This window comes from Palaemon carinicauda, chromosome 6 (genome assembly GCF_036898095.1).
Source record: "Palaemon carinicauda isolate YSFRI2023 chromosome 6, ASM3689809v2, whole genome shotgun sequence".
NCBI classification, from domain to species: Eukaryota; Metazoa; Arthropoda; class Malacostraca; order Decapoda; family Palaemonidae; genus Palaemon; species Palaemon carinicauda.
In genome coordinates this window covers 124,880,632-124,889,497 of record NC_090730.1, presented here as the reverse complement: position 1 = coordinate 124,889,497, position 8,866 = coordinate 124,880,632, and the positions used below count along the sequence as shown (strand labels likewise).

General features: G+C 35.3%; 1 pseudogene; it reads left to right on the top strand.

Annotated features, from left to right (window-relative positions):
• The first annotated feature begins 261 nt into the window (after positions 1–261).
• LOC137643219 (DE-cadherin-like) overlaps positions 262–8,866 on the top strand; it is a 201,020-nt pseudogene continuing 192,415 nt past the window's right edge.

Genomic DNA, 8,866 nt, shown 5'->3' with positions numbered 1-8,866 from the left:
GCATTACATATGCTTGCGTTGTAGTAAAGTCATTAGAAAGCGCAAACCATTTACGATACTAATATTTATATGACTGAGCATAACATAACAATAGCTTAGTGATAATGATAATAATAAATATAAATTCTACTTTTGATACTCATATCACCATAATGATTTGAAGCTGTTAAGACATACTTAATAATCCTCCCTTCGAGAGATTATTCCTACGATATTTGAGTAATTGTACCCATCTAATAATGATTTAACTAGCATATGATAATGTTAAGTAAACCATATGGTAATATATTTACAAATTATCTTTAATTTTTCTATATTTTTTACTCTTGTTTACTTTCAATTTTATCAATTAGGCATAGAATATTTGTACCATCCTATAACTTCTTATTACACATCAACTCATTTCAAGAAATTTTTACGTAAAAATTTTATTTTCTAAAAATATTTTTACCTTAAAAGGTGTTTTATCTAAGAAATTCTATAAATTTATCCAATGTCTCCTTTTTCCTTTCAGTTGTTGATTCATCAAATGGGGACCATCGTCGAGAGGGGCATCACTCCGAGGAAAGTCCCGAACGCAGTCATCGTCAGCATCGTCGTCGTCGCTTTCATCGTCATCTTCATCGGCAGGACAACATGATAGAGTTTCCAAAGCTGGAGTTTTCTCAATCGGAATACAGAGCCAAAGTCCGAGAGGACATTCCTATCCAGACGTCCATTCTTCAGGTAAGTCTGAAGATTTCCATTAGATACTTAGTTTGTTATTGAATTTTTTTTTTTGCCGCATGAGTGTTTGGCTATAGAGAAAAAACAAAAGAGGAGATACAAGTTTTAGCCACAGAATTCCATATAGCTCATCAATAATTAAAAAAAAAAAGATAGCTTAATTACCTCTTTACACACCTCCACCATGCGCCAATACTATGCCAGGAACTTTAGGTTTTACAACCTCTCCTTCTGGATTATTATTTAGATCTTGCCTTTCTTTTACTGAGTGTTATCCTAAGATTGAGGGCTTGGGATGTTATGCAACGTGTTTTCATACATAAGCGTACTTATTGTTGTAAACCGATTATTAAGGAAATGCCCATTAAAAATGTAACTTTGAAAGTGAAAAAAAAAATTCCTTCGTTTTACCTTATGTGAAGGTTACAAGAGGCCAGGATGTGGGTTGATTGATTGGTAGGTAAAGATTGCCCCACTATTCTAAAGGTTTAAAGGACGCTCATGAATGGCAGAGGCAAGGAACAGTGACATTGCCTTATCAATCAGGACAATGCCCTAGAGAGTGACCACATATGCACATGATCAGCAACAAAGCCCCTCTCCTCCCAAGCTTGGACCAAGGAGGGCCAGGCAATTGCTGCTGATGACTCATCAGATAGACCTATAGGCTCCCCCAAGGTCCCCATCCTTAGCTCACAAGTATGGTGAGGTTGCACGACCAAAGAAACTAACAAGTTTGAGTGGACTCGAACCCCAGTCTTGCGTTCACCAGTCAGGGAGGTTACCACATCAGTCACCACAACTCTAAGTGGGAAACGGGCTCTCGTGTTGGTAACCCATATGAAAAGGGGCTGCAGACATTTGCATGAGTTGTGAGGATTCTTCGCATTAGAAAGGAGATGAAAACTATGCTGGGTGGGCACGGGAAACACAATGGAATGAATGTAACCAGCAATGTTCTCGCGATGACCGGCCGGGAGGGAGTCTGGAGTTGAAGTGTAGGGGCGCTGGCTGCCGCAGTTCATCACACGCTAAACCCGACACCTCTTCGGTCCTTCATAATTTGTCTTTACTTGTATAGTCCTTCTTAGCTGAGCGCCAGAGATGGAGTTAGGATGTGGGATTTTCTAAACAAATGGCAAGTATGCATGTTTTCTACAAATACATAGAAATATCATGAAAGAATATATCTAAATTTTGTTGGTAAAGGGAGTCCAAAAATAGTTGGCGTAGAAGGTTCACATAAATTTACTACACACATTTACGTCTACAGTACATATGAACTATAAGAAGTAGTATTGTTTTATGAATTATTTTTTTAAAGTAAACATTTGAATTACAACAACAATAATAATAATAATAATAATAATAATAATAATAATAATAATAATAATTATAATAATAATAATAATAATAATAATAATCCCTATTATTATTATTATTATTATTATTATTATTATTATTATTATTATTATTATTATTATTATCATTATTATTATTATTACTATTATTATTATTATTATTATTATTATTATTATTATTATTATAATTATTATTATTATTAGTTACAAATATTACAGGTGACATGGAAAGTGTATACATATTATGAATATAAAAACTTTTATGATGCTGATCATTTTCATTTGAGAGACGCTTTGTTGCATCCAGGCAACATTTTTAATCTAAAAAAAAAGACACATATAAGTATACTATAAAAGATACATATTCTTACATCTACATATCATAAGGACAAGGACAGCCATTAACAATAAAACAGGAAATCAACAAAATACTAAATCAGGAATAACTCAAACCAAGAAAAGAAGAACTGAACTTTCACCGTTTATCACTGGTTTCTGAAAATAGATTTTATGATCGTCTTTCCAACAATTTTACGACAAAGACGTTGTTTAGCCACAAGGAACGACTGCCCGATGACCTTTGCTCTGGTATGTCATTTGTTTACATGTTGTACCTGCAGTGCAACCTACGTGAGCAGCTCTTTGAGTTGCATAAGAACCAGATACGGAGAACACTTCGGGAGGGCCACTCGAACTAGTAGCTTGTTGGCTAAGCCTATCCTGTTGAGGAGTAGAGATCATACTTTTACCTGCAGGTCTGAATTTAATTCCGAAAATTTTAAGGTAATAGCATCCCATAGTGAAAATACCCTTTTTTGAATAGTTAGGTTTATAGAAATACATTTTCAGAAACCCGTGATGAACAGTTATATAAGTTCAGTTCCTCTTTTTTTAGTTTAAGTTATTCTTAATTTAATATTTCATTGATTTTCTTTTTTTATTGCTAATGGCTATCCTTGTCCTTATAATGTGTAGAAGAAAGTATATGTATCTCTTATCGCATGCTTATACAGGATATGTCCCATCTTTAGATTAGAAATGTTACTTACGCGCAACGAAATGTCTCGTAAATGAAAATGACCAGCAGCATGACAAGAGTTTGTATATTATTATTATTATTATTATTATTATTATTATTATTATTATTATTATTATTATTATTATTATTATTATTTTTATTATTATTATTATTATGAATGAATGAATGAATGAATTTCTATATTTCTCTTTTTGTGTTATATTCATCAGTACTTCTTTCATTAATTACTCTGGATATTTTCATTTAATAGAAGTAGAAAGATACTCGGAAGTTCAGTTTTTTATTTAATCTTAATCGTGCATATTATAGTTCTCTGGACGACGTTTCTGGGACTTCTGTTCTAATTTTCGTATTGCTGGTTCTTGCAGTTTGTTGTAGTTTTCCAGTATTTATACCCAAAATTCCAGCATACTGGAATGCCCCAAGTAGCCCTATTAGTTACGTGTAGGTCGTAGGTGTACCTCTGATTATTTCTGGCGATTGGAAGAGTCGGTAGGTGAAGTCTAAGTTTCCGGTATGTTAGAGAGACGGGTGAAGTTAGTGATTCTAGGATGTGGTGCTCTAAGAGATAAGCTGAGACTATGATAAAAGAATGAAATGAGGTGTGTTCCTTTCCACAGTACTCAATAAAAGAAGTACAGATGAATAAAAACACAATAAGAAAAGTAGAGAAAGTCTTTTATAAAAGCAATGGGCTAGGTCATTATTATCATTGTTGTTACTGAATATAATTATTGAAAAGATTTATCAATGCTTTCTTTGCGTAATCGTCAAATCCCCTGAAAAAGAAGGAAAGCGAGAAACCACTTACAAAGGATGAAATGTTTTATAGATACCCCGAAGCAAAGTTGCACATTATTTCAGAAATTGAAAACAAAGAACTGTTATGAGTTTTGAAGTACCAATTTCTTCTTGGGATCAAATGGCAATTGTCATATAAGCAGGCTTAAATATAGGCTTAGGGACAATTCTAAGTTAGGATCTTATTGAAGAAGAGATATATGTGGAATTATGAATAATATGACATTTATATGCGTTACACGTGTATAAATATACTTACATTCGTATATATATATATATATATATATATATATATATATATATATATATATATATATATATATATATATATATATATATATATACACATATATATATATATATATATATATATATATATATATATATATATATATATATATATGTATATATATATATATATATATATATATATATATATATATATATATACATACATATATATATATATATATATATATATATATATATATATATATATATATATATATATGTATATATATATATATATATATATATATATATATATATATATATATATATATATATATATATATATATATATATATATAGAATAGAAGACGGTTTTATAGACCAGATACCGGTATGTTTTGAATGTAATGGGCATATTGACTAAAATAGTATACTTTCTGCAATCCACTCATACAAATATTTGCATGCATACTGTAAGTTATGCTCCTCAAAGTAGAGCGGGAAAGGGTTCGATTTGACGCCGATTAATATCTTCGTCGTTATGACGGGAGTGGAGGAGGAACTAATAAGAAGTCAGCTCCGGAACAACTAATTATGTTTAGAGACAACACAGGTATCTATAGGCACAGGAGGGGTCACATAAGTGTAACAATTGCATGTGTATATTCAAAGTATTTTGACATGAAAATTTACAATATAATAAACGAATGACGCTAAATTTAAAATTAGAATATCACATTCAACAGCTTTTTTGACGTGGAGTCCGATGTCGGTTGTTGAGTAGACGAAAAAGTAGATACAGTATGCTTCTTTATTTCTATTTACGTTGCTTACTGCACGTGCATTATAGGGGCCCCTTTGAAGGAGATATGCATGTGGAAAGGGCAACATATCCTAGAGAGTCGTATTGTTGGCTGGTCGTCCTGCAAGAGATGCGCAAGTTTTAGGCAGTCAATAGTGATCCAATCCACTTTACCACATACGGTAAGGAGGAAAGCTTTCAGAGTATAACGGATAGTAAGGAATGACCCCATATATTAGTGCATACGTGGTGGTTTTTAAGCATTAGTGCGCATGAAGACGTGTATTTTGGTGTGTAGGTCTTTTCGTGTGAGCTGCATTGCTCCTGGCTTGTAAGTCTGATGGAGCTGGTAAAATCCCCCACAGCATGACGTCGCTGGAGATCATTGGAGGAGGTAGCGGACAGATAAAAACACAAAAGGGACGATCAGTGGGTTGCCAGATACCATTTAAGCTGCTGAGACATTCCTGGTATCCTTGGGATTGGTCCTCAATCCAAGGAGGACCCAGAGAAATTGTGGAAACCAGCTGGAGTCATTGCAGAGGGTCATCAAAACTTCTTTGAGGGTACAAAGGAAATGTACCGCCATTCCGCTGGCTGCAGGATTGCAAGTGTTATTCTAATGTAGGGTGATGTCAAGAAGATACCCTAATGTTACCCACAATTAAAAGGCTAAAGTGGTACCCTTGTTGCAATAATGAGCTCTGGGATGCAGAATATTGCTATCCATCAGGAAAGTAAGGCAGCAATATCTCAGGCGGATAGCATTAGGCCAGCAAGTAGAGTGATTGATTACTGTAAAATGGTAATGATGTCTGTGTGATGTGTATAGGAGGCCAGCCACGTCAATGTGAAAGTGGGCAAAACGATGCTGAGGTTGATGAAAAGTACCTAAACCCAAATCCATGTGTCCATGCAATAATGAAGTTGACATGAAGTACAGGCCCAATCCTTGGCATTTATAGTGGTGCCATGCCATATGAACTTTGACTTTGATAGCTCTGCAGCAAACTGGCACGAGGAGTGTGAGATCCCATGGATCAATTAAAACACCTATTGGTGCATGAAGGTAAGTGTCCATGGAAGTGGCCTACGAGTACTGACATCACAGAGGTGGATGGCGTTAGAGTCATCGAAGGCTATGTCTTCTCAATAAAGAGACTTGCAGCCCATCCTGCAGGTTTGTTACTTGGGGTCTCATCGTTGGGCTTCTGCCAAAGCCTTGTAATCCATTCCCAAGTGACAGCAGCCAACGTGTTCCTGAAAAGGGAGTTTGCAACAGGATTCAGTTTACCAGAGATGTGTTAAATGGTACAATTCTATTTAGAACTGACAGAGAGATATCAGCATTGTTGGGCGGATCCGGCAAGGGATTATCAAGTGATGGTATGCACAAAGGCATGGCGTTTGTGCGAATGAAGGATGTGTCCTCTATGAATTGATGGACATAACTTTATCTTCTCGGTTGAAAGTAAAATAGGAGGATTCCGCTTTGGAAAGTTTTCTACTAAAAAAGGTCAATGGGAAGGTGGTTCGTTGATAATTTTTTTTGAGTAGTGCCCATGCATCAAGGTACTGGCATCAGTGATAGTAGGAGGGGTGCACGGAAAAAGAGAGAGCAGTAGCATTTGATAGAGTTTTCTTTGTGGTGACTTAGGCCACCTCTTTAAAGGGGCTTCACTTAAGGGTTTTGGCTTGCCCTTGAGGGAATTATAGAGTGGGGCTGGAGTGGTGGCAATTGCTGGAAAAATCAATGATAATAATTCACTATGCCCAGGAACTCCTGCAGTGATTTAACGGTCAAGAGTATGGGAACTTCTGTAATACTGATGCCTTTTCAGAAATGGGATGAATGCCCTCAGGAGTAATGCGATGTCTTAAGAATACCACTTCCTTGACACCAAAGAAAGTAACAAACTACCAATTAGTTACGATGGTGAAGATGGGTTGATTTCAATTCTAAGTACAAAATACCTGAATTCGACAGGTATAAGTACAGAAGAATTGTCATTGACTTTTATCTTTCTTCGTGGCCAAGTGGCTTAGTCACTGTCTATACAAGCTTGCCGACCAGGGTTCGATTCCCGGCTGGAGCCAAGCTCTTGTCTTTGTGTGATTTCGCCTGGGGCTCTGATCCCGAGGTCGTTAAGAGAATCCAGACATTAATGTATCAAAATTATATATGGCTTATCTGAATATGAAAAACACGTAAAAATGTGCAAAATTTATCATTAATTGAATGCCAAGTAACAAACTACCAATTAGCTACGATGGTGAAGATGGGTTGATTTCAATTCTAAGTACAAAATACCTGAATTCGACAGGTATAAGTACAGAAGAATTGTCATTGACTTTTATCTTTCTTCGTGGCCAAGTGGCTTAGTCACTGTCTATACAAGCTTGCCGACCAGGGTTCGATTCCCGGCCGGAGCCAAGCTCTTGTCTTTGTGTGATTTCGCCTGGGGCTCTGATCCCGAGGTCGTTAAGAGAATCCAGACATTAATGTATCAAAAATATATATGGCTTATCTGAATATGAAAAACACGTAAAAATGTGCAAAATTTATCATTAATTGAATGCCAAGTAACAAACTACCAATTAGCTACGATGGTGAAGATGGGTTGATTTCAATTCTAAGTACAAAATACCTGAATTCGACAGGTATAAGTACAGAAGAATTGTCATTGACTTTTATCTTTCTTCGTGGCCAAGTGGCTTAGTCACTGTCTATACAAGCTTGCCGACCAGGGTTCGATTCCCGGCCGGAGCCAAGCTCTTGTCTCTGTGTGATTTCGCCTGGGGCTCTGATCCCGAGGTCGTTAAGAGAATCCAGACATTAATGTAACAAAAATATATATGGCTTATCTGAATATGAAAAACATGTAAAAATGTGCAAAATTTATCATTAATTGATTGCCAAGTAACAAACTACCAATTAGCTACGATGGTGAAGATGGGTTGATTTCAATTCTAAGTACAAAATACCTGAATTCGACAGGTATAAGTACAGAAGAATTGTCATTGACTTTTATCTTTCTTCGTGGCCAAGTGGCTTAGTCACTGTCTATACAAGCTTGCCGACCAGGGTTCGATTCCCGGCCGGAGCCAAGCTCTTGTCTTTGTGTGATTTCGCCTGGGGCTCTGATCCCGAGGTCGTTAAGAGAATCCAGACATTAATGTATCAAAAATATATATGGCTTATCTGAATATGAAAAACACGTAAAAATTTGCAAAATTTATCATTAATTGAATGCCAAGTAACAAACTACCAATTAGCTACGATGGTGAAGATGGGTTGATTTCAATTCTAAGTACAAAATACCTGAATTCGACAGGTATAAGTACAGAAGAATTGTCATTGACTTTTATCTTTCTTCGTGGCCAAGTGGCTTAGTCACTGTCTATACAAGCTTGACAACCAGGGTTCGATTCCCGGCCGGAGCCAAGCTCTTGTCTTTGTGTGATTTCGCCTGGGGCTCTGATCCCGAGGTTGTTAAGAGAATCCAGACATTAATGTATCAAAAATATATATGGCTTATCTGAACATATATATATATATATATATATATATATATTTATATATATATATATATATATATATATATATATATATATATATATATATATATATTATATGTGTGTGTGTGTGTGTATGCGTATAAGTAGTTTATCTTTTTTGCATTATATCCATGTTGTTAGAGAAATATATATCGTATTCTTAGTAATCATTACCAATAATATTTAAATGAAAAATCTAACAAATATGCATACACATATTTATAAATAACGAAGGGGTTACTGTATTTAATACACATATCCGGTTACACACTTGCCCAACATGCACACACGCTTATGCTGTTCTGTAGTGAGAGCTTAATAAAGTCACTTTCATCCCTCATCCTTTTT